Source organism: Sus scrofa, chromosome 11, assembly GCF_000003025.6.
Source record: "Sus scrofa isolate TJ Tabasco breed Duroc chromosome 11, Sscrofa11.1, whole genome shotgun sequence".
NCBI lineage: Eukaryota > Metazoa > Chordata > Mammalia > Artiodactyla > Suidae > Sus > Sus scrofa.
This window is the reverse complement of record NC_010453.5, coordinates 6770542-6797287: the sequence shown is the minus strand read 5'-3', so window position 1 is coordinate 6797287 and position 26746 is coordinate 6770542. Positions and strand designations below refer to the sequence as shown.

Sequence of the window (26746 nt, the reverse complement as noted above, 5' to 3'; positions counted from 1 at the left end):
CGACATAACACACTCTTATATTTTCTACTTGATTTCATTTTGCATTTTTTTTAAAAATGCCATAAGTTTGGAACATCAGAGAAAGTTTTCTTTCTTTTTTTTTTTCTTTTGTCTTTTTAGGGCTGCACCCGTGACATATGGAGCTTCCCAGGCTAGGGGTCGAATCAGACCTGTAGCTGCCAGCCTACACCACAGCTACGCAGGATCTGCCCTGCACCTGCAACCTATACCACAGCTCATGTTACACCACAGCTCATGGCACTGCCGGACTCATATCCCAGACTCCCTTGCAGCTTGAGCTTGGGTTTATGATTTCAGCTCTATGCATCATGGGTACCTGAGGTTCCTGCCAGAGCAACGGAACCAGAAGTAAGTCATGGGAGAAGATGACTGCATTAGGAATCCGTTCTTCTGTCAAATGCAGCTGGGAGTTTGGATCCTCAGGCGTGTGAGTGGGGTGTTTTTCATGGCGGCAGCTTCTATTTCCTAGCTTTGGAGTCAAGCTGGGTAGCTCACCTGAAGTTTTTAAAAGCTACCTAATAGTGTGTGATAAATTCTCTTTCAGCTTGGACTAGGACGAGTAGATTCTGTTGTTGGCAACTGATAAACCAAAAATGAAAAATAAATATCGATGGCTCCTCCATGCCTAGTGACCTAAAAACATGCTCCCCAGCCTGGCAGCCACATTCCTCTATAATAAGACCTCAAACCAGCAGACCTTTCAGGGCCATCAGAGTTGTGTGTCTCTGTTTTCCTATTGGTGCTGCCTTTGCTAAATGCCTGTCCTCTGATTTCGTGATTTTTTCCCCTCGATCTTAGATTTCCTGCATTAGCGTCTACTTCCTTTAATGACTTATTTTCTAAAATAAGCACCAGGAACAAGCCTTTTATGATGAGACCATTCCAAAATTCAATTCTCCTCTTTGATTTTTAGACCCTGAGATCAACAGCTCCCAAAGGCCCTAGATCGTGCTAATGTGTGACCTACATATACGGAAAACCCATCAAGTCTCACTTGGAAGAAAATTCTAAACCATTAAAGGGGAACTTTATTATCATCAAAAAGCATTTTTGATGATGTCTTTCTGCACACCGTTCATTTTCTTCTCGTTTGCTCCTGTCTGTGACTGCGTCTATACAACATCACACACAAGAAAGAAAGGGAACAAGTCAGTCAAAGAAGTTTTTCATGTTATGCAGATAACACTCCTGGAGGATTTAATTTCTTCTTTTCCGCCACATGGACGGTCTTGTTGAGACTTGGTGTCCTTTACTACGATGACAAGCGCTTCCTTGTCTCAGTCCAACCTTCACCCTCACATGAATTTTTAAAAATCTTTAATTTTTGAGAAGCTCTTCTCCACTTTTGAAAGACAGAGGCTTCCCCAAACCTTTGAGGATGCTCATAGAAAGGGGTGCAGTATTAACTGTGAACCCCCCTCTCCCCAGGCTTCCTTGGATGATGTTGAAGATCATGAAATGAAGGAAAGGATGTTTGGATCAGAACAGGAAGCTCTGCACTTTGCTGAGCCCCACGAATATGGGAGCAGTTGTCAAAAATCAGACCTGGACCCTCTGCCGACCTTGCTTCATGTGAAGCCTCCACAAGCATCAATATTCCTTGGCGGCGGAAAGGGCTAGTGCTGCCCGTGACCGTGGCCTTGGGTCTGGCTGGTGCTGTCTTGCTCACATTGACTCTGAGCCAAATTGTTCTTGTTAGTAGCAACCAGCGTGGTTTCCCAAGTGATTTAGGCTGTGCTGCCCCACTTCAGCTTGATTGTCAACACTCTACACGGGATCTAGTTACAGTTTGATCGCTTCCCTTTTCTTGGCAAAGAAAACATTTGCTATCATCTACGCTCACCATGGATGCCAAGTTCGTTTAAACTCATTACCCTTCCTCTCCTGTTCTCACTTCCCATGCGTGCCACAAATATCACCGTGACCTGGCAGCATCAACAACACGACGGAACACCCGAGTGTAGCAAAGAAAGTCTGATGAAAACCCCACGTTTTTATACTATTGGGCGACAGCCTTTCGAATTACACTTTTAAACTGTATCAGCCTAGTTTTAAGAATGGGAAACAGGAAATTGGCAGGAAATCCCACTGCCAACATGTTTATGATGTCTTTACGGACTGCATTTTACAGGGAAACTGAAAAACTTGAGGGGGTTTGTCTTACCCCACTTAATTCAAGGTTTCTTTGTTCTGCATAGATTAATTGCCATAAATGGAGCAACCATAAATGGAGCATTGGTTTTGTCTTCAGGAAACTGCTGGAAGTTCCCAGGTAAATTTTTGTGCATATTAAAGGGCTGGTGTTTTATAGAATTATATACAATACTATATAATATAGTAATATATGTAAGAGTATATAACATATGTATAGTATATATAAATTATAATATTTATAAATATTGAGGACGTTCGATGACGTTGGGCAACTTCTCCTGACAAGTGTTCACTACAGCAATGAGATGTCACAACGAGTGCTCTGGGAAGTTAATTCTGCATGATTTGTGTACAAGGCTTGGAGCGGGAAAAGGCTGGACGAGGCAGGAGACTGCTGCAGTCAGCAAAGGAGCAGGATAAGGTCTTTCACGGTGGTGTTTGTTAGGGAGGGGGAAGGTTCTGGAATCACTTGAGAGAGAACTGACAACATTCAGCAACAAAAGTTGATGCTGTCCGCAGAAATAAGTCAAAAGGAGGGGCCGTTTCAAAGGGGAGGGTGGAGTCCAGTCTGGGAGACATTCAACTTGGGGGGACAAGATACTCACAGGTGGACAAATCCAGCAGCCATTGGAAAGTGGATCTGCAGCTCCAGAGAGAAGCATCCAGACGCAGGTGTTAGAGTCGCTCACAGAGAGATGAGACTTGACAGACCAGGACCCAGGACCGGGAGAGGATGGCTCAGAGGTAGTGCTGGGTTTGGTTTATGACGCCCTCGCTGCATGTGGAAAGTTCCTGGGCTCGCAGTTAGATCGGGTCACAGCTCTGACCTACACCACGGCTGTGGCAACACTGGATCCTTTAATTCACAGCACAGGGCCAGGGATTGAACCTGCTCCTCCATGTTGACCTGAGCCACCGCAGTCTAATTCTTAACCCACGGCACCACAGTGGGAACTCCAAAGTTAGTGTTTTCATTCCTTCTGAAAACTGGTCCTTTTTGGTGTGTTCCAGTATTCCTGGATTTCTGCTCTAGTGATTTAATACTTTAAACGAGAGCCTCCCCTGCTCTCCCCAGCAAAACAGGACAGAGTCGAAGTTTTGCTCTTATCCAAAGAATACATCCTTTTCTGTTGTGAAGAACGGACCACCTGTCTTCAAACGATTCCCTGCTCTTTATAGAATATGTCTTGGGGCTTTGAAGACCTGGTGGTTTGAGTCCAGGTGACAGAGCATGTCCTAAATAAGGAAAGCCCAGGCTTGTTTTATTGCAGTCATTTTTCCCCTGGTCTGAGAAGAAACGAGGACACAGTTGGTGGATCAAAAGAGAACGCTTCTGAGGCTCGAACCTGAATAAGCCTCTCCCCGAAAGGGGAGGGAGGGGGCCTCTTTCCAAGGATCGAAGCCCCTGAGAGCTCGCAGCCGCCGGGCCTCCCCGGCCCACGTTGCCATTTTCCAGTCTCCTAACAGTGCGGCCTTCTCCACGGCCCCAGGGAAAGAGACCCTCTGGAAAGTGAATGGGAGGCTTGTTCCCCAGCAGGAGTGAACTAAGACGTTGGGACCCGCCTTTTCTCTTACATCAAGGGACCCTTTTGTCTTGAAGGACAGAACTGTCTCAGAGCAGCCCAATGCTCCCTGCGGAAAGAGGCTCGCCACTCTCTGTGCTCTGGGCAGGACCTGCACGACCCCCTGCCCTGGCCCGGGTCAGGGTCCCCAACACCCTGGAAGCATCGGGAAGCTGCACCGCCCTGGAACACGGGGCCAATCAGCTACCCTGGGCTGGTGAATGGGCACAGAGCTCTCTCTCCTTCTGAGAACTCACCTGAGACCTGGGATCCTCTTAGAGGATGCCAGAGAGACACAGACACCCCCCCCCCAACACGGATGCCCCGCTCCCGAACCAAGGGTTCCACTGTGCCATTTGTTCTCTGAGAAGAAGGTCTGCAGTTGCCCAGCGAGGGCCGGCAGGTGCTGCGTCTCTGGAGCAAACCCTCCAGTCCCTTCCACGGCAGGTGGTAAATAGCCTTAGAACGCTGTCGTCTCAAGAGCCCAGGAGAAGCCGGCATCCTTCTCCACTACCTTGGAGCATCACAAATGTGCCTTCCTCTGAACGGTAACAAGCACAGTTCCCCAGACGGAAAGTCCTTCAGGCAACTGGAGATGCAATAGGGCAGCTCGGCCGGGGTTGGGGGTGTCCTTCAGGACATCGGACGACTGAGAGGGTTGGAACCGGCATTTCTGGAAATCTGACCCTCTTTCCCGGGGGGTTGGGGGAGTGGGGGGATGACGTTCTGCTGTCAAAGGCTTGACAGATGGCTCTAGAGGTGACAACAGATGATGGCAGGGAAAAGCAAAGATGTGCTCCCCAGAGTGTCCGCTCCTCAAGTGCTGACTCAGGTTTTAGATTTTGCACCTGTAACGGTGGCCACGTAGGCCACTCACAGAGGCTGTCTTGGGGGAGCAGGAAGCTGCAGAAAGAGAGGCTGTGGACCCCATTCTCCAAGCAGAAGGAAGTGTCAAGGCAGGGGGATTGCACGGGGATCAAGGAGCCGGTGCCCCATGAATTTCTCTCCGTCCCAGCTAGGGCATTGTCTCAGGCCCCTGGGGGTCCTCGAGGGGCCCAGTAGTGGCTGCCTTAACATGGTGGCCTTGACCGTGTCCCAGGACACTTGGGACTGAGACTAAGTCCCAGGGGGAAAAAAAATGTAATGTTCCTGCAAAAAGCTCCCAAGTCTCCCAGGAGCAGCAATAAATCCCTGGTCAGCTTTTCTGCCCCTCAGGCCCTGAGCAAGCTACAGGAAGGGAATGCAGAAGATTTTATCTGTCTCTCAGTCCTGCACACAATGAAACGTATCCCAGACCTGCTGGCTGCACCCTCGGAGGAAAGTCAAGATGAAAAGGGGGGACTGAGGGTGTCAGAACCTGGGTCGTCAGCAGGCCCAAGGATTGTCTAGGATGAGAGAGAAGTCCAGGGGACCCTGGGACAGAGCTGAGGGTGGCCCACCCCTGCCGCTCCTTGTCATTTACCCACCAGCCACTGAGCAAACGTCTCTTCCTGGGTGGTCCGATCCAGTCCACGTGGGAAGGGGGGGACCATAAGGCAGGAGGACAGGATGACTTGAGCCCAGTGACCTTTCCCCTTATGGCAGCGTTGAGGGTGGTCTGGTTCTCACTGGGCTGCAAAAAAGCCTCGGTGGTCCTCTTGCCCTCGGGAGGTGTTGCCTCCCTGCAGGGACTGGACTCATACGGTCCTTCTTCCTCTGGCAGCCTGTCGACAGCAGCGTCAGGCCATCTGCAGAGGTGTCTACAGACCACAGGACACAGATATGTCTAATAACCCTCGGTGCAGCTTAGTGGCTGCCAGTGTTGTCCTCACACTCTCAGTGTGGAACCTGAGGTCCCAAAGCCGACCCCGACGTGAGGAGATGGGTCCACCATCAGACTAAGAAAACACTGACTAGGGTCGAGCATTTATGGAGCACCTATTCCCTTCCAGATAAGGGATTTCCTTGGATTTCTGATTTCATCCTGTAACAGCCCAGCGTTGTGGTGGACAGGACTGCCCCCAGTTTACAGACGGGGAAGCTGAGGCGCAGAGAGCGTTCACAGGAGGTCAATATCCTGTGAACAAGGCAGTCTGGCACCTTCTAGGCAGGGTGTTGTGTTCCTGCCACCACTGGAAGCTGGTGCAGGATGGATTTGAAGGGAGGTCTTAGACCGCTGAACCTGCTGAAATGCAGACTCACACAGGCTAGGATATGGCCCGAGGGTCTGCATTTTTTTAATAAGTTCTTAGATGACATGGATGCTGATGACCTGCAGACCCCGCTGTGAGCTACTTTCTATTATCAGACTGTCAAAATCCATCTATTCATCTCAAATGGCAAAATCCATTGCCTCCTCCCATACACGCTACTGCCTATGCCTGCATGTACCTTCCTCTTCAGATCTGCCCTATGTTATGGTTGCATCGAGTAGGACAGTGACCCTTCACCAGGAATGAAGATAATAATCATTTGGGGCGCTCTCGCCACCCACCACTCTCACCTCAATTGCAGACCTTCTGATTCAGTGTCTCAGAAGTGGGGCCAAGGGTGAGCACAGAGTGAGTCTCCCTCCTTTCCAGAATATATCAATCCATCCTTCTTCTCATCAAGACCCAAGCAGTCCACGACCTAGACCCCGGAAATGGGCTAGCAAAATCAGAGTTCTCCTGACTAGTGAATCTTTATCCTGAATGTTTGTCCTTCCCCACCACGCCTGGATAGGCCAACGTCTCTGCCAATCACACAGTGTCCATGCACACGATTGGCTCTCCTGCCTCCATCCCACCCCCAGCAACACCACTTCCTAGCCACAGTCTTCATTCTCCTGCTACTTGTCAGCTTGGCCAACAGGTGTAAATCTCAGCCTTTCTGAGAAGGCGCAAGATCACATCTGATCTCACACGTTTAAGACTGAAGGAGCAGAGATGGTTTTTCTCTCTCCTCAAAAGTCTTCGACCCAGTAGTCCAGCCCCTCTGAGCCTTGGCTGAGAAAAACGAACTCTTCAAAAATTCTTTCACTTTAAGGATTTTCAGAGACCAATTCCCTATGTGATTATGTTTCCCCTGACTTTTTTCTGCATTTCCAAAGAAACCTCACATTGAGAAAAACTAGAAAGGCATGATTCAGTGATGCTCTCAGGATCCCTCCTTCCAAAGTCTTTGTTAATTGTACCCAGTATCTATAGTGATAAATTTCAAGACACATGAAACAGCAGGACCCCGAAGACACTGGACTATTGTATTGTCCCATTAAGTTGAAACAATGGAGCAGAGTCTTGAGCCTGTTTCCAGGGCAACTGAAAATGCCAGTCACAGCCAGGTGGGCTTTCTGACACTTTGTTAAAGTAGGATTTCACATACTTTCTTACTTCAAGATGGAAAAGTAAAATTATATGTATTTAGATAAAATTACAAACATTTTGAATTGAAAATGTGTCTTTTGCTTTAATGCCAAATTTTCTTTTTTGGTATTTGGTTGATTTGTGGCAAAATAAGATTTCTCATACCAGGAGAAAAAAGACCCTATGAAAAACCCCAAAGCCACATATGAGCAGAAAAATATTTTTTACTTAAAATATCGATTTTTACTTAACGAATCCGAATATGGCAACATATTAGGACATCTACATATTAAATGTTATGCCTATTATAACACAGGCATATTATAAAATGTAGCTGCTGGCTTTCTGATACGTGGTCTTCAAATGCATCTCTCTCTGTTGCCAAATGTGCTCTGGAGATCCAGGCCTGGACCTTCTAAGAAGCCTGGGGCAATTGAATGCAAGCTAAGAGCTCTTAAACATACAGCTCTAGGCAAAGGGTCCTGAGCTGTGGCCTAGGAAGCTGGCCGTGTGTCCCGTTGGAGACTCTGACCTCATTCTCTCCCTCTGACCTTGTCTCTCTCTGGCCCCAGTCGGTCCTCTGCACTCAGCTTTGATTTCTTGCCACCACCTCTCAAGCTTGACCACCCATTTTGGCAGCCTTTTTCTTGGCTGACCTCAGCCTTCTCCTTTGGATAAGATTTTAATTCCTTGCTCTCTAGACCCATTGATGATAACTAAGAACAAAACATTCTAGGGCTATGCTGTCCGTTATGGTAGCCACTAGCCATGTGTGGCTATTTAAATCATTTGAAATTAAATAAAGTGCGATAACCCAGTTCCTCGGTCCCACTTGCCACATGTCAGGGGCTGCATAGCCACATTCCTTTATTGCAGAAAGTTCAGTTGAACAGGGTGGATTTAGAGACCTTCCTGCTCAGATCCTAACCCCCACAGGCTGACCAATCTGACTTTGGCATCTTCCCCCAAGTCCCCTGATAAGAGTAATGAAACGGAAATTCAAATCTAGAGTGATCTCGTTAGCATTCCCTTGAGATAATAGTGGTTCTGAGTCCTTTCAGATGACTCCAAAATGCCAATAATGCTACTTTGACAATCTTTTTTTTTTTATATATATATATCTCCAAAAAGTCACAAACACCAGGCACTGGATAATGAGCAAAGAAGATTTAGGCTGAGGAACTTCAAGCAGCCCCGAAAAGATGATTCTAAGAATAGTAGAATCTCACCCTCATTGTAGCACATTTGGGCAGAACCAGTCTACATTTGTTTGCTACCTACATCTCTCCTTATTTGGCAATATGTCTGACATTCCACCATTAGAGCTTTATTCCTTTGGCTCTTACAGGTGTCTTCTTTGGTTTCCATACCAGGAGAGGGTACATGGGCTACACCAGTGGGCAGGAGAGAAAAAGACAGATCTCTAGGGTCACTAGGGTATTTGTTAAGGCTCTCCCTTGTCTTCCCACCACCTTGAAACAACCCTAGAGGTGAGAAAGAGCAAGAATGAGGCTCAAGAGGGCTGCATCAAGTATCATACACCACAAATGAGAAACTATTTTGAAATATACCTTATTATACACCCAGCATAGCACTGGGCTCATAGGTGTTCAATACATACCTGATGGGCTAATTATGGATATTCAATTTTAAGACTAAGTTTAAGAATACTTTAGCATTTGAATCACTCTGAAGCATGTTCATCCATCATGAATTTTTTTTTTTTTTTTTTGTCTTTTTGCCTTTTCTAGGGCCACTTCTGTGGCATATGGAAATTCCCAGGCTAGGGGTCTAATTGGTGCCGTAGCCATTGGCCTACACCAGAGCCACAGCAATGCGGCTGTGGCTCATGTGTGACCTACACCACAGCTCATGGCAATGCTGGATCCTTAACCCACTGAGCAAGGCCAGGGATCGAACCTGCAACCTCATGGTTCCTAGTCGGATTCGTTAACCACTGCGCCACGACGGGAACTCCTCATCCATCATGAATTTAAAATTGATTTTTGAGTCCCCCAAACAAGTTTCCTTATGTATTTTTAGTCTAATGAGCAAAAATCAGAGAGTTCTCATTGTGGCGCAGCAGGTTATGAACCCAGCTATTATCCATGAGGATGTGGGTTCGATCCCTGACCTCGCTCAGTGGGTAAAGGATCTGGTGTTGCCATGAGCTGTGGTGTAGGTCACAGAGGCCGCTCAGATCCTGCGTTGCTGAAGCTTCCATGCAGTTGCAGCTCTGATTAGACCCCTAGCCTGGGAACTTTAATATGGCACTGCAGGTGTGGCCCTAAAAAGCAAAAAAAAAAAATCACCCATTCCACATTCTCCATCTCCCCTTCCTTTTCTTCACTTGTTTATTGATTCATTCAACAGCTATTTTGTGTATCTGCTCGAGCATTGGCCAGTCTCTGCAGAGGATAGAAAGCTGACAAATACCCCTTGGTCTAGAAGCTTGAAGGGGAGTATGAGTCCTAATTTGGGCACAACTTGTAGAATAGACAGTTCTTGACTTTGCTCTTTCTGACGTGTATCCTCCATCCCACCTTTCAGAATCCCAGAATTCATCTGGGGTGTCTCATTGAGGAAACCCTAAACAGTAGTGCTGACACCAGAAAGAACTTTCTCTTGCTGGGAAAAAAACCAGAGTTCACCTCCAGGACGAAGATGGTAGGTCTTCTGGAATCCAGGCTCCTTCTGTCCTCTTGTTTCACCAACCTTGCGTCATCATTTCATGATCTAAAATCTGCATTGTGGAGACAGAAAGGAGGGAAAGGAAAGAAGAGCATCCTTCATCCTAGGAGGCTTCCTCTTAACCTCATTGGGCAGAATTTAGTCCTGTGGCTGCACCTCCACATAAAAGCGGGGGGAAAGTTGAACTTTTCTCCCATCAGGCTTCTGATCCAAAAGAACAAGTCTAGCATGGACAACAGGATAGACGCCTAACAGTGTCTGTCACCTGCCACTCTCTTGCCTAAAGCACTGGCCTACTATAAGTACACAACCTTCGGATGCCAAGGTAATAATCTATGCTGTCTGGTGGGGGAAACAAAATCCATTAAGCTTGAGCAATATTGTTCACGTCACCAGTGTTTTTTCCGTTGTGTCTATTGCAAAATTCTAATCTCACCTCTGATGTGCTTACTTGTTACTGTAACATAAGAGCCAAATAGATGTCAGCAGATGCAACTATTAAAAACTTCCATATCTATTAAGACAAAACCTTTGCAGCGGCAATAACAAAGCCATAAAGCACTGAAAGCTATAAAATTAGAACATCGAAGTTTTTATGAAAAAGCAAAACAGAACATTAAACCCGTCGTATTGACCACGGTATTTGAAACTTCCAATTATCATGCTAATTGCAAAATCTTAGACTAGGACATGGAAAAAAGGGAAATAAATTAATGTTACCATGAAAACCCTAATTTTTTTTAGACCATAACTTTGAAATAATTCTGCCTTGAGGTTTTATGCATAAAAGGAAGCAACAGAGCAGAGTGGAAAACGCATGCGAGGGTAATACTGACACCGACGGAGGCCATGGAGGCTTTGATGTCAACGCTGCCGGAGTTACAAAAGAACCAGAGCCGACTTACCTGCTGCTGATATTCAACTGGGGATAATTAAGCCACCATCCGTTCTCCTGAGCAGAACAGACACCTTTTCTCAGAGGCAGAAGCATGCTTCTTTAAGTTCTGCCCAAATCATATCCTAAACTCACAGAAAGAATTTCTCTTTAAATTGTGACTTATTGCAGGTTTTAACTGTAGCCAGTGTTTCACTTCCTTTTGCTTGTTGGTTAATGACGGATCCTGGTCCAAAGCGAAGGCCCCCTCCCTGTCTCCAAGGGTTTCTGAGAATTTCCCCTGTGCTCCATGTGCTTGTGAAAAAGCCCAGCTGAATTTCAAGAGGCAGCTGCAATGTTGTTTCTTTTCTTTTTTTCGGGGTCCTGGTGTCCGGGCCCTCTCCTCCCTAATAGAGTGCTGCATCTGCAAGCCTGGTGACTGGCAGCCGTGTCCTGAGTGCTGTGGCTCCCCCAGCACGCTACCAGCTCTGCCGGTCACTCATGACTCTCAGCCTTCCACCTCGATGATGCATCAGCACTGCCTACAAAATTGGTCGAAATGCTGAGGTGTGACTGAACCCCAACAGTGGCACCAGCGTAGATGGGAGCTGTAAACTGCATCAGGGGCTCAGGGTTTTCTCCCCCTTTTCCATAATAATAGAATCCATGTTCACAGCACAAATTAAAGCCCAGAGTTTCTGACTTCTCCTATAGTTAAATTTAGAAGTGTATGTGTAAGTTCTGGCCCAAGAGAGATAAGTGAAAATGAAAGAGAGATGTCATACCCTTCTTTCCTCCATCCATCTTTCTGTTGGTGAGGATGTAGATGTGATGGCTGGAGCTTCAGCAGCAATCATGAGCTATGAGATGACCTGGAGAATGGAAAGTACATGTGCAAAAACAACCAACCAAAGAAACAAACAAAAAAAGCACTTGGGTTCTCCTGACATTATGAAGTACAATCTAGCTCAGAAGTAATGGTCTCTGCACTTACAGAACGTACGAGAAAAATAATCTTTCTAATCACTCTTTATATATCTAGACTTACCAATCCTACATCTCCCTTAGGATCTGGCAGGTAACTGACTAGGTAATATGATAATTAAATTTATACTAAGTTATTCATAGGGAATAATGAGTGTTTTTATTCTAATCTAGCATTCTAATAGGGTCTTGGATGACTAGACCCCAGGAGTGACTAACACAGGTAACCTGGCAGGTAATTTTGGTAGGTATTTTCCGCAGGTAGGTGTTTTGACATCTGATGTAAGAAATACAGTTCTGCAAACTGTCAGGCCGCTCCAAGTTTACATACACTGCATGTCAGATTCAATTAGGATTCCCGGATGCTTATCTCAACTCTCTTCTATATTGCTTCCACGTGTAAAACGATGCCAACGGTGTTCAAAATAAGACACATGGAGCCTGGGTGAGAAGAAGTGTGGAAATGAGCAGCTTGAAAACTTTTTACAATTTTCAGGCTCTCCCCGTAATCTCCATCAGCTACCCTCAACTGCCCGCGAATAAGCAGGAATCTAAGGAAAAACAGCACCTGCCACGCAGAAACACGGCTTCTAGGTAAGTCCCTTGGCTCTGGTCCTTCCCACAAAACTGTGACCCCAACAGTCTTCCGTCTGGAAATGATGGGGCTCCCACGCATGGTCGCAGCCTTCTGTTTTTCACCTCTTCAAACCATCAAAGCCAACTTTCCTAATTATGTATGAAACAGTAATGAGTTGTTGTCATTTTCGTAGTCGTCTTCATGGGCTTTTCCCTAACTTCGTAGGAGTCAGAGCTAGCCGACAGCCAGGAAAATAGACAGGAGACGCAGAAGCCCCCCCAAGTCACCAAATCCCACCTGAGTCAACCTCAGTTTTCTGAGCCTCTCCTGGCATCACTTCCTGTAGAAACACAGTAATATGAGCCTGTATCCTGGACCCCAAAGCAACAGCTTATGACAGGCCTGTAATTGTAAACCCACTTCCTTGAAGACAGCCAGGCCTTGAAACGCCAGGCGACCTTGGAAAACAGGGAGCACATAACCTCTCCGTGACCTCTTATCTTGCTCTCTTCCTCCTTCTCCCTCTGTCTTCCATGCCACCGCTGTTTACAATAGTGGACCCCTGGCAGGAAATGAGTTAAACAAAAAACCAAAGCAAAAATCCTTCCGTTACTTAACCCCCTCCTCTTGCCACATGAAGAAATGCCCCCCCCCCCAGCAAAGCTGGCAGTTCCAAGTTGAGTATAAAATAAGGCCATTGCTTTCTACCAGGACCGGCCCCAGGTATTGGAGGATGGACTCAGCGCAACGAAGGAGGAAAATTAGAAGAGATATAAGAGAGGTGGGTCCAGCGAGGATGCGGTCGAAGGGAAGCCTGAACAATAACTATAAAGCAGGCTGCGGAGGTACCAGCTCGGTGGGAGCTGGGCGCAGGGCCTAGGGGTAGATAACCAGGAGAAAGCAAAAATTCCAAAATGTAAATCATCAGAGGGAGCCCTGGGGGAGACAGAGGCTGATGCATCATACCCGGGAAGAGAGGAGGCTGCTTGAAGCTTCAGCAACCACACAAGCTGTACGATAAAGAAACTGTACTTGTGGTGTGTACGTCTTGGCCCTGCAGTGTATGCTCTTTGCAGAATTATGATATAGTTGTAGAAGTGTGACTATGTCAAGTACATTGAGAAGGTGAACGAGAAGTAAATGCAATTTTTATTGGTCAAGGAAGCAACCATTAGATAGTGTCTACTATTTTTGTTTGTTTTGGTTTTTAAATTTTTAAATTTATTTTTTTAATTTTCGTCGTGTCCACTCTTGCATAAGTCAATATATAAATTTTTTTGAAATGTCTATTATTGTATGTCTGGTTTTAGGCCCTTACCTCCTAAGTTCACGGAGTCAGCGCCCAAAGCCCCTGACACAGAGCTGAGAGCCGGAAGCCCCCTGGGTTGACTGGCTTGTGCTCACCTAGGCCTTGGAGGGGAACGTGAGTCACCTGGTGACAAGGCTGCCGTGACAAACAGGTATGTCCTGTCGGGGAAGGCAAGGCAGAATGCAGGCCGCAATCAGGGAACCACGTCAACCGAAGATAACCAGTGATGATGTCACGCTGTCCATCAGCCCTGGAGATAACAAGGCAGGTGCCTAAGAATAGAGCGCAGACGGGGATGGAGCTCGGTAGGCGGACAGGGCTAAGAACCCGGGCGGCCGGGGAGGCCATGTGAGTCAGGCAGCTTCAGGGAGAGTTTGCAGAGCTGCCAGCGGCAAGTGTTTTGGCCGCCGCTTAATCCGTTAAGGTCTCTGTTTGGAGGCGTTGGCATTGGCCTCGGTTAGGAGGAAAAGTCACCCAGCACGAAGAACCCTCCTCTCCTTCGTCCCGCCTACCAAACGGCTTGGGGTTTTTCCTCTTCACCAGTATCTTGCTTCGGCTGCAAGGAGAGGAGGGAAGACAGACCCTTGCACCGAAGAGCTATTGGAGGAAGTGAAGGGCAGTGAAGGGAGGTTTTATTCTTATGTCTAAGCCGTAGCATGCATGTGTAATGTCTAATCGTAATCTTTTTGTAAAATGAGTGACGGTTTAGAGGCACTGGAGTCAATTTTTAATTATCCATGTGTTCAGCATAATTCGTCCCTTTGCAAATCCATCCCCTCTCACCATTAGGAAGAAAAACCTGGCCTACAGTCAGTGAGATTTTGCTTTTTGGGTTTTTTTTTAAGGGCTGCACCTGTAGCACATGGAAGTTCCCAGGCTAGGGGTCAAATTGGATCTACAGCCGGCCTACACCACAGCGACAGCAACTCGGGATCCGAGCCACATCTGTGATCTACACCACAGCTCACGGCAATGCCGGATCCTGAATCCACTGAGCAAGGCCAGGGATCCAATCCACATCCTCACGGATACTCGTCGGATTCGTTTCTACTGCGCCACAGCGGGAACTCCAGATTTTGCTTTTAATTCTAGATTTAAAAACCATACCCTTAAACATGGTTTAAATTGTTGGGTTCATCAGTTTATGACTTTGTGTTCAGTGAGGCAGAGAGAAAATGCCCAGCACGCTGGCTGCCCGTGGTGTGTGGGGCTCAGGGAATGTTCATTTATTATTTTTAACAAAACTGCATAATGAAGCTATACTCGCAACATTGCGAAATTTTTCAGGAACTCACTTCGTGTTTTTCCATTTCGATGAATTCAAATGCACAGTGGGAACTCTGTGAAAACGTTCACAGTTTTTTAATTATCCTGGATCCTCGCTAAAACTTTCTCAAGGTTCTGTATTAGAACCGATTCTCCTTTGTGTACTTGAGTAACTTTATTATCTTAGCCAAGACCTAAGACCTGCACCTTCAATTATCTCACCAAGTCAAATAGGTCTCCACTGACGGACAGAGCCCTTCAGTTTCTCCAAAAAAGGGGACGTCTTAGTGCAGATGTGGTAGAGGTTTGCCTGTCACTCATTCTTAAAGAAGCTGCCGCCAACCCGTCTTCTCTCTGCAGTGGTTTCAACTGCTGTTATTTTTCAGACTTTCTCTAATAAGCGGTTGGCGTCTTTGGCCATTTGTAGGACATCGCTGGCTTTACCCAAGCGAAGGGCTCTTGGTGTAAATTCGAGGTGGGTAAACCAAATGATTTTAAATGCAGTACAGCTTTTCCCGCTAATCCTCGAGTTGCTCCTTTGCAAAGTGAAGGATTCTTTTACAAAGCCAATAATCACATCCTAATGCATGGGTTTTGCAAATCTGGAATGTAATCCCTCAGACTTTTAAATTTTAAAAAATTTTTTAAAGTGTGGTTGATTCACAGTATTCTGTAAATTTCTGCTATGTAGTCATACAGATTATATGTGTGTGTGTATGTGTGTATATGTGTGTGTGTATATATATACATATGTGTGTGTGTGTATATATATATATTTTTTTATATTATCTTCCATCATGGTCTATCGCAGGAGACTGGCTATAGTTCCCCGTGCTGTACAGCAGGACCTCATTGCTTATCCGTTCTCAATGGAATCGTTTGCATCTACTAACCCCAAACTCCCCGTCCATCCCACTCCCTCCCCCTCCCCCTTGGCAACCTCCCAAGTCTGTTCTCTGTATCGGTGAGTCTGTTTCTGTTCTGTAGACAGGTTCATCTGTGCTGTATATTAGATTCCACGTACAAGTGATATCATATGGTACTTGTCTTTCCTTCTGACTTATTTGACTTAGTCTGAGACGTTCTTACAGCAGGTAGAGCCTTCTTTATTTGCTACTCTGAGCATTGGTCTTTGGGCTTCATTTTAAGTCAAAGATCGACAGGGTCAAGGCCAGATTGCTCCAGTCACACTCTGTGTTTGGCAGTGTTGGCTACTTGCGAAGGGTAATTTGGTGTAAAGGAAGGGGAATGTCGGGTATGGGGGGCTGGGGGGGGACACTGTGCTACAGAGCAGAATGGGTCAGGACCCTGGCATGCCCAAAGTTTGAATATCTTTGATTTTCTTTTAACACTTACCAGGCTGTTGGGGAGATCACGTCCTATGAAAACAAAGAAAGAGGGAAAAGGAAATGCTGACCCTCCCCAGAGCCGAAAAAGCAGGACTAAATTTCCAACAGGTTCTGTTGGTGGAGCGGTAATCACGACGAGAGGGTGAATCCAGCGCCAAGATGAAGGCGGAGAAAGGAAATCTGTCCCTTGAGGTTGAAACAAAACCACGGGGAAGGAAAAGGACAAAATGAGTGGGAGAAGTAATTTTTTTCCTAACCAGGAGAACAGAAAACTGAAGATAAGTCCTCCTTCCTCTGAAGAAGGGCTGGACCTCGTCTTCTCTATGTCGCCTCTGTCCCCTCACTCACATGCTTGCCTTTCATTGCGCCATCCAGTCCTCCAGGGAGAAAAAGAATCTTGCGGAGTTCCCGTCGTGGCGCAGTGGTTAACGAATCCGACTAGGAACCATGAGGTTGCGGGTTCGGTCCCTGCCCTTGCTCGGTGGGTTAACGATCTGGCGTTGCCGTGAGCTGTGGTGTAGGTTGCAGACGTGGCTCGGATGGATCCTGCGTTGCTGTGGCTCTGGTGTAGGCCGGAGGCTACAGCTCCAATTCGACCCCTGGCCTGGGAACCTCCATATGCCGCTGGAGCGGCCCAAGAAATAGCAACAACAACAACAACAACAAAAAAGACAAAAGACAAAAAAAAAAAAAAAAGAATCTTGCTTTGTCCCCGCCAGACTTTCAAAGCCACGTAGCCCTTTGTTATCAGGACTCTCACCTTCATAAAACGCTGGTACAGGTCCTCCAAATCAGAGCAAATGTGATGGTGGGAGTGGGGGCAGGTTTTGCAGAAAAAGAATTTCTCTTCGGCAACAGTTTCATCCCCTGGGATAAAGGCTGCTGTGTTGCTGGCCTAGACCCTTCCTGCTTTTAAGGGTTCCTTTCTGGGACTCTACCCCAGGCAACGTGAGAACGAGGGGGAAAAAAATTTGCCCCACATCAAGGCTCTGCCTCTCTAGCTATTTGAATTTTTCTCGAGATTTTTCGATGAATGCCGTTCAAGGTAATGCATTTTCAAAAGAAAACCTGTCATGCTGACTGCTCAGCTCAATCGACCTCTATGAACTTCCCTTTTGGGTTCTCCAGATCCTCAGTGTACCTTACTACTCGAAATTGAACGAGAGGGCATTTCAGGGGATCAGTCAAAGATAACAGGAAGGTTCTGAGCTTTTATGGTTTAAAAGAATGCTGTTTTCAGAAACAGAGAACAAGAGCCCTATTATGAGCCTTTAATTATTTCTATGAATACATTACAAACTCCTCCATCACTAGACTGTAATAACTAAAAACTACCTTAGAATGACATTTAAATGAATTTCATTCCATGAAAATGAGAGCTTAAAATCAGCCGGGCAAACAATGGCATTTTGCTTTCCTATTGGCTCCTCGAAACTATTGCTCCATCAAAACATCAGAAGAGTCTTGTTCCTGTCATGTAAGACATGAAATGAACATAACTTCCATCCTGGTTCCAAAACCTTAGTTAGGTAATATGCCGGGGCCACTCCAGCTACTTCAAGGATATTGTGAAATCTCTTCAAAAAAAAAAAAAAAACCACAAAGTAAAGTTGAACACAGTTCAATCGAAAAGCTAGGCAGCTGGCATGAAGGATTTATGGAGGTGGAAAGGTGATCACCAATTTATATGAATATATTTGTTGTACCATGTAAATAGTCAAAGTGTAAGTCTTTACCAATTGCCAAGAGCTCAAAAGACCTGGTTCCAAAGGAGGCTACACTGAGCTGTAAGTATCAAAAAGGAAGAAAGTAAATGCATGTTTAACATCCATTGAACTTTGACTGTTTAAGAGTTAATGATACAATGTAAGGACTTTTCGTCTTTGTTCCTGATTATAATAGGACCTTGGATGATTGTTCCTTAGGATCGTCCCAAGATGCTGGGTTTAGCAGGAGAGAGGATATGCAAGTCGTATGCGCATCCAGCTCAGGTGAAAATGTTCAATGGAGATCTATGTAAGCATATGTAATATATGTTATTTACGTATATATTATTTATTATTTTAAAAATATATTCAATTTTATATATATTTTATGTTATATTAAGTAAAATATATATTAATATGTTAAATAAATATACATTATATTTTATTTACCTTTGTAATGTATGTGTACACAATGTAAACATACGTAAATATACACTTTATGACATGACTTTACGATGGGATGATGTGAAGCCATTCACTATGATATTTACAGAGTGGTGATGCTGGCAAAATGTTTATGACAGTGAAAAAAAAGAGCAAGATTAGAAGTTTTATAATATGGTTTTTGTCCAAATATTTAAAAGAAATGTAGAAAACGAGACAAATGGTGTAGGCTAGGAGAAGAGTTAGGGTTAGGTTTAATGGGTAGGTGTTACTTTTCTGACTCTATGTCCTTTCATGTTTTTCTAATAAGGAGGAGTTACTTTTGTCTTTGTGATTTTCTTTCTCTTTTTTTGGCCACACCCATGGCATGTGGAAGTATCCCAGGGCCAGGGATCAAACCCACACCACAGCAACAACCTGAGCCCCTGCAGTGACAATGCCAGATCCTTAACCGGCTGTGCCACAGGGGAACTCCTGTCTTTGTGGTTTTTGACAGTTTTTAAGTGACAGGTTCATTTCTACGCCTTTTCTGAACTCAGTCATTCTTAGTTAATCCTTTTATTATTTTTGCAAAGATTAGAGTTAAAGAAGCCTTTTAAGTATGGATGAGGCATTGATTTTAGGTACAGATTGGATATTGCTACAAATAGATATTCCGAAGGACCATTGTAGTGATGACCTTGTCTCACGTGCTTGTGGGTCAGAAAGCTGATGCAGGCAGGGTGCGTCTAGAAGCAGTACAGGGAACAGTGCATCTGCCTGTTGAATGTCGTATTTATTAAGGGTTATCTTTGGATGTGTAAACAAAAGATATTTCTTTTATTCCTCCAGGAAAGCCAGGTGGCTTCAAGTCTGGCGAACAACTTAAAACGGAAGACAGGCAGGAGCCAGGGGACCGTTCCCAAAGAGAGATGGAGTGTTTATTTCCGTTGAAGCTGAGCATCAGAAAAGAACTCTCTTTGGGGACGGGGAAATTTAACTGGCAGGGCTGTCACAACTGGGACTGGAATCCAGGGTCCCGCAGAAACACGGCACTGGCGGTCAGGAAGAAGGGTGTGGCCTGCGGCTGGCTGGACAAAGAAGAGTGGGACTTGGCCAGAATGGGGCAGAAATTGGGATGACGACGATGGAGGAGAACAAGATCTGGCTGGTGAGGCTGGACAGAGCGCTCCACACGTGGAATCTGAGTTACCGGAACCAAGTAAGGCTCTGTTTTATTGCCTGTAACCACCTGCCTGTGGACGGATTGCACCCTTGTCAAGTATCATCAGGAGGAAAGTGGTTTTCACCACTCTGCTCGCAAAGACCCGCCTGCGTTGCGCTCTCGTGACCTCCCCGGGGAGAAGAGTACAGGGAGGATAATAGGCTTAGGGCCAAGGGCAGAAAGAGGAATTTCGGGCTCCTCAGGAGGTAAAAGCAGGGGCACAGAGGTCTTTGTGTCCGTAGCACGCGCCTCAGTACCCCGATCCCTGCCACAAGCAGCAGCGCTGGGGAAATTGGCATTTCTTATTGCCACTGCTGTAATTCCTTGGGAAAATTCGTGTTTCTACATTTAAGTTTGTCTCTACACAATGATCGCTGTCTTTTCAGTAACCTGCTCCCTTACCCGACCATTTGCCAAGGACACTGAAGGGCCTCAATTGGCCGCTCTGGTCGACTGTAACTTAAAACACATCCTGGGAGTTCCCGTGTGATTCAGGGGGTTAAGAACCTGATATAGTGTCCATGAGGATGGGGGTTCCATCCCTGGCCTCGCTCAGTGGGTTAAGGATCTGGTGTTGCCGTGAGCTGTGGTGTAGGATGCACATGTGGTTCGGACCCCTGTTCCCGTGGCTGTGGCTGTGGTGTAGGCCGGCAGCTGCAGCTCCGATTTGACTCCCGGCCAGGGAATTTCCACATGCTGCAGGTGCAGCCCTAAAAAAGTAAAAGACAAAACCCAAAAACACACGCGGAATCCAACCACGCCCCTCCTCGGCTCCCTCCCACCCAGACAGCTCACGTCCTCATCTTTTCCCACCTCGCTCATGGTGGGACTCTCCAGATGGGTGTCCCACTACCCCCCGCCTCTGCCGCCCACCCCTTAGTCCATCCTCCATGTGGCAGCCTGAGCGGTTTATGCAAAACCGAAGTCAAACGTTGACATCATTCTGTATTAACCTCAAGCCTCACTCTTTTCTGGGCCCCCAGACCCGCAGGAACCACTTCTATCCAACTTTGCTTTCATCCGCTGCCCTCCCGCCCCCACGGTCAAGTTCAGGCTATGTCAGCTTCTCCCTGTCTCTTGTCTTCCTCTCAGAGTCTTGGCTTTTCTTGGTCCCTGGGCTTGAAAAACTCTTACCTACTCCCTTTTTGGTGGTGGTTTTGGTTTTTATCATAGATCCTTTTTAAAACTGCAAGTTTTCAAATACAGCAGCCATACACAAATACTGTGCAAAATCCTAGCATTGGCTGGGCAAAGGGACCACACTCCGCAGGAGTACGAAACGGGTCGGGGGTCAGGGGTCAGGGGATCACCTGGGGAACGGCACAGCTGACCGGCTTTCCAAGCGGCGTCTGTGGTGACATCTCCTGGGTGACTTGATTAGAACCCGGGCTCTGGGCATCGTTTTTTCCTCTGCTTTTTATGTTGCGTTTCTTTTTTGCCGTCAGGTCCCAGCCCAACTGTCCTTCCTCGGCACCGTCTTCTCTGCAGTCAAAGTTGGGGTCCCCCCCACCGCCGTCTCCTGAGGTCATTTTACGCATAGCACTTCGTACAGAATCCACCTTATTTATTTTAGTCGCTGTAGCAGTTTTCCGGAGCTGCCTTAGCAAAGGACCGCGGATGGAGTGGCATGAGCCATGGAAATTTGTTGGAAAAAAAAAAGACATTTATTTTCCCACAGTTCTGGAGGCTGGAAGTCCGAGGTCGAGGTGCCAGCAGGCTTGGTTTCTGCCGAGGCCTCTGTCCTTGGCTTGCAGATGGCGGCCCTCTTGCTGTCTCTACACGTGGTCCCCCTTCTGTGCCTGAACCTCTACTGTCTCTCTGTGGGTCCCGTTTCCTCCTATAAAGTCACAGTCAGAAGGCAGCAGAGCCCCCTCTAACAGCTTCATTTTTAATGTAATTACGTCTTTAAAGCCCTCTCTCCAAATATAGTCATATTCTGAGGCACGGGGTGGGGATTAAAGCTTTAACCTGTGAATTTTGAGAGAAAGGCAATTCAGCCCATAACAATAACTTACTGGCTTTTTTTTCTTTTTTTTTTTTTTGCTTAAACTGTTTATTTTCTGTCTCTCTACACTAAACACAAGAGCAGAGGTTTGTCTTCTGTTCACGCTGTAGCCCTGTGGACCACATCATTTCAAAGGAAGTGCTAAGGGTTTATCCTAAAGTGGTGAACATTCATTGGTTTTGCATAATTCCTTTTTTTTTTTTTTTTTTAACAGCCACACTTGTGGCATGTAGAAGTTCCCAAGCCAGGGGTGGAATCAGAGCTGCAGCTGCCAGCCTACACCACAGCCACAGCAATGCTGGATCCGAGCTACATCTTGGATCTATGTTGCAGCTTGTGGCAACATTGGATCCTTAACCCACTGAGCCAGGTCAGGGCTTGAACCCATGTCCTCACAGGGAAAACATCCAATTCTTACTCCACTGAGTCACAATGGGAGCTCTGCACAATTCTTTATTATCTTTTCCCAGTGCACCCCATTTTTCTGAAAGATTTTTACCTCCTAAACTGCATTTATTAAGTCTTTTCTTTTTTCTCATGTCCTTTTTTGGGCCAACCCCGAAGCATATGGAGGTTCCCAGGCTAGGAGTCTAATCAGAGCTGTAGCCACTGGCCTACGCCAGAGCCACAGCAATGCCAGATCCAAGCCTCGTCTGCAACCTACACCACAGCTCACGGCAACACCAGATCCTTAACCCCCTGAGCGTGGCCAGGGATCGAACCTGCAACCTCTTGGTTCTTAGTCGGGTTCATTTCTACTGCGCCACAACGGGAACTCCTAAGTCTTTATTAGTAGATTTTTTTCCATGAGATAATCAATGCCATTATGTTCCAGCCAAAAATTCAAGAAGTCTGTCACTTGATTCCCTGGGGGAGCCCCATCCATTGTAAACACCCCTTCCTAGTAACCCTTTTAAAGTGTTGACAGTATCTCAGGGATTTGTTCCTCCTTCCTTCCTGGTCACCATCTTCTCAGGTCCCTGACATGAAGGAACTCAAGGCAGAAACACAGTGAATTAACTCTCACAGGTTTGGCTCTCCAGTTCCTCTGATTCCAGAATCAGACTAGAATATATTGGCTGATCAGAACCTAAAACTGCTCACCCTCCCCCAGGACCATATGTTCCTTTACTTGTCTGTGTGGGTAACGCGAATTCCAAGCCCGCAACCTGTCAGGTTCGTTGAGCTAAAAACAAAGGCTGGTGAAAAGCCAGCCACTTTAGCTAAAGAATCCACGATGGGAGTTCCCGCTGTGGCACGGTGGGATCGACGGCATCTTGGGAGCATTGGGACGAGGGTTCAATCCCAGCCCAGCACAGTGGGTTAAGGATCTGGTGTTGCCACAGCTGTGGCTTAGGTCACAGCCTTGGCTCCCTGGCCCGGGAACTCCCTATGCTACAAGGCGGCCACAAGAGAAAGAAAGACAGGGAAAAAAAAAAAAAAAGAATCCATGGTGAATTGTCCCATAAAAAATAATCCGTTCCAAAAATGATAGGTCCCTATCCTTGATATGAAGGCTTTGCATGTCTTGCAGTTGGCAGAAAGTTTTTACAAGAATGAAAATAAACACACCCATGGTGCTATAAATAAAAGATGAATGGGGAGCCAGCTCAAAGGCATGAAAACATGGACCACCAGGCAGGCAGCCGTTCCAGGAACCACAGCTCATCCCTGACAATGGAGGTATGGATGGATTATAATCGAGAATTTTAATTTCATGTTTGGCATCATAAGGCTTATTGTTAACACCATTAATTTGTAAACTTGAGACTTTGTGCATTTGCTTTACTATAAAAACTAGCACAGAATTGCAGGTGCCAATGTAAAGGCTGTACATAAACTCAAGTATCATCAGAGTTTAAATCTGGGGGGAAAAAAAAACCCACCTCCAATGACAGCAAAACGCTTCCCAACGTATTTTTGTACGTGTTATTTAGCATATTCCAAAGAAATAATTTTATTCAGAGTACACCGGCCTTTTAATTTAATGACCATACTGAATAAGCCCCAAAGAACCTCCAGGTGTAAGAGAAAACACACACAAGCTTCCAACAGAATCATCTTTCTCTTGGTTCAATGTGCAGCCTGGAAGGAAATTTGAATTTGAAATTTGACAAGCGCTTCCATAGAAGACTTGAAAAAATGAGCTTTGGGCCACTGGTTTATGTCCTAAAGGGATGGAGCTTATAAGAAACAGTAGCAAAAGGGCACAAGATGTGTTCAGGCCTCCAAGATTTTATAGTGTCAGGAGACACATTTAAACTTACCATGGTTTTTACACTAATAAATATTTGTCGTGTGATTTTTATTTAAATGGCAAAGTTTTATTTTGATTTCTTTGACTATATCATGATGCAGGACTAACTATAATTGTATTTGTACAGAAAGTAGAAACACCCTTCCAGGAATAAGAGTGGGTTTAATGGATATATATATCCTTGGAAGAAACAAAACTCAAAGGCCAGCATCTTATTAAGCCAATAACTTAGTTCTGGGTCCCTAAAGCTACTTATCTGTTTTTGCTGTTTATGGAAGACAAAGCGTGTAGGTATGAGCTGAGAAGAGTGAAGCTTTTGTTCTAAGGTTTTAACTCAACTCTGCATTCGTGAGTGAGTGCCCCCTGCCCAGTGGTATTTTTTCTCCTTGTTCCCTGCCCCTCTCCCTGATCCTTCTCAGAATTAAACACATCTGAGTTTGAATCCCAGTGACCGAGAGGAAGTTATCCGAGTCTCTTCTTCATCTGTAAAAATGGGCAAGATGACATGACTTCACAGGGTGGTTGTAAAGATTACATGAAATACAGTCCGCAAAGCCCCAGACAGGAGGTTGCCTGGGAAACTGGTACCATCCGGCTCCTCCTCTGCTGCCGCTCGCTCCTTTCTCTTCTTTTTTCTTCTTGTCTTTTCCTTCTCTCTCTCTCTTTTTTAAAGTCTTTTTTTTTTTTCTGTCTTGTATTCTCTATAGTATGTAGAAATATTTGGGGTGAAGTGGGCTCTGGGCCCCTCGGACTTAAGGAAATGATGATTTAGGGAAATTCATAAACAAATGAATACTGGAGATGTTCAGTGATAGTGGAAATGACTGGACTTGGCTCCTGAAATCTCCAGGCTCCCAGGCTCCAGGCACCTTGTAAACATCGCCAAGCGTGTCTTTGTTCAAATCGCTGCAGTGTTTCGGAGTACTTACAAAAGAATGCATTTTAGGGGAGTCTCTCTGTGCTAGATTTTCTACGAGTAGGAATAACCTTTCCTCTCTTGAAGCTGGTTTAGAACCCATGTGTGTTTTAATTTTCCCACTACATCCAATGCTTGCGGTTTCAGTTTTGTTTAAGGAAGGCGAGACACAAACACACTAAGGGAAGCTGGGAGGTTTGCTTCTGGGGCTTTAACGAACTGACAGAATCACCTCGTTGCTCTCTCTTCCCTGGGATCCTGATCTCCCCCAGGACTCAGGTTCCTCCTTTGATGTCGCTTGGATATGTGGTCAGGGACAGAAAAGCGACAGAGGAGAAAATAATAGTAGGGGAACCTAAGGAGGAGTATCTCCTGGAAAACCTACCCACCTTCCTCTCCAAATCTTCAGAGAAGTTTGAAAACTGCTGGAACTGGCCGGACCCACGAGCCAGGGGCAGCTTTGTTTACAAATCAGAAACACAGTAATTCCCTGCTGACTGTTCTCCTTGCTTCTCTGAGACGTCTTTGTTTTTTGTTTGTTTTTGCTCTTTTTTTAGGGCCGCACCTGAGGCATAGGGGTTGAATCAGCGCTACAACTTCTGGCCTACACCATAGCTCATGGCAACACCGGCTCCTTAGCCCACTGAGCATGAGGCCAGGGATCGAACCCATGTCCTCATGGATACTGGTCGGGTTCATCACCTGCTGAGCCACGAAGGGAACTCCAACCTGACAAATCTTATAAAGTGATGTTTCCGCAGCCGGCAGATGCCAGGAGAGTCCTGAGAGGCAGAGCCCGGCTCCTCAGACACTCTCGTTCCTGCAGCCCAAAGGTCCAGCTCAGGGCATTTGCTGCCACCATTTGGGACAGGGGACAGGGAAGGTTAGGATTTTAGATGTGTATGCATGAAGCGTCCTTGAAGTGAGAGAGTTATGCGGACCATCTGCCCCCTGGCCCCTCACTGCCCTGGCTTCCCCGACAGCAGCCCCGGGTGAGGGTTACATGGAGATGAGGTGGCTCGCTCCTCTGTCCTTTCCAGAAGCCGATGTTAAGGGAAGAACAAGATAGGAGAGGGATCAGGACGAGCGCTGAGAATGGGAGAGCCTGTGGGTTTTGCTTTTCCTTTTTTGTTTGTTTTTTTGAAGACAGGAGAGGGAGTTCCCGTGGTGGCTCAGTGGAAACAAATCTGACTAGTATCCATGAGGACACAGGTTCAATCCCTGGTCTCCCTCAGAGAGTTAAGGATCTGGTGTTGCCGTGAGCTGTTGTGTAGATCGCAGACTCAGATCCTGCATGGTTGTGGCTGTGGCGTAGGCCAGTGACTACAGCTCCTAGCTTGGGACCCTCCATATGCCACAGGGGCAGCCCTAAAAAGCCAAAAAAAAAAAAAAAAGATAGGAGGCATTAGAGCATGTTGCCATGGCAAAGAGAGGTCGACCTGGGGTCATCCCAGCTCCCTGTGTCCCTGTCAGTAGGTCCCCTTTCCTATACAGTCACTCTAGGTGGAAGAACTTTGGGAGAAGAAGAAGAGGCAGAAGGTGTAGGACAGAGGAGGTTGTGTGTTGGGGACAAGGTTCTGGGGCTCCTCGGCTGAGTCTTAGAAGGGGGGGGCACCAGGAGCCCCAGGAGCATAACGAGGGCAAAGAATGGAGGCTGCTGGGTTATGGGCTGCATATACATGTGTGCGATTTCTTCCTTAACTCCTTTTCTTTGTGAAGTAAGAGGCCATGAGGTCCCGGTTTGGGGTTCACATTCCATGTTCATTTGCTTGACTCTACTAGCCATGAGGCCGACCCTCTCACAAATGTGGTGTCATTGTTCTCTGTGATGAGAAGCAGTGGGTCAGGATCCGAGCAGCGCCTGAACAAGTAGCTGAGACCGTGTGCCCTAAGGGACGTTGGTTTAGTCAAGTGACGGTCCCATATGAAAATCCTAGCACAGCAGAAAGACAGAGTGAGACACGCCTGTACCACTAACTAGGAAAGCATCTATCACTATATCCACTATAGTCATTGTAACTATAATTGTAGCTTATGCTTGAGAGCGCGTTGTGTGCTAGAGAGAGTTCTCCTTTAAATTTAGATATTTTGTGTGCACTTTTCC

At 46.3% G+C, this 26746-nt stretch overlaps 2 long non-coding RNA genes across 3 annotated transcripts in view; both read left to right on the top strand.

Annotated features, from left to right (window-relative positions):
• Positions 1-16575, top strand: part of LOC106505250 — a 215180-nt gene extending 198605 nt beyond the window's left edge. For both annotated transcript variants that reach the window (XR_002336641.1, XR_001299465.2), the window contains 6 exons: positions 935-2293; positions 12106-12203; positions 12898-12967; positions 13497-13646; positions 15148-15236; positions 16121-16575. This is a non-coding gene — a long non-coding RNA (uncharacterized LOC106505250). The remainder of the gene's footprint in view (positions 1-934; positions 2294-12105; positions 12204-12897; positions 12968-13496; positions 13647-15147; positions 15237-16120) is intronic.
• On the top strand, positions 16752-25226 carry LOC106505246. Its single transcript, XR_002336483.1, has 4 exons — positions 16752-17897; positions 18013-18126; positions 19092-19461; positions 23004-25226. It is a non-coding gene; the product is annotated as an uncharacterized LOC106505246 (long non-coding RNA).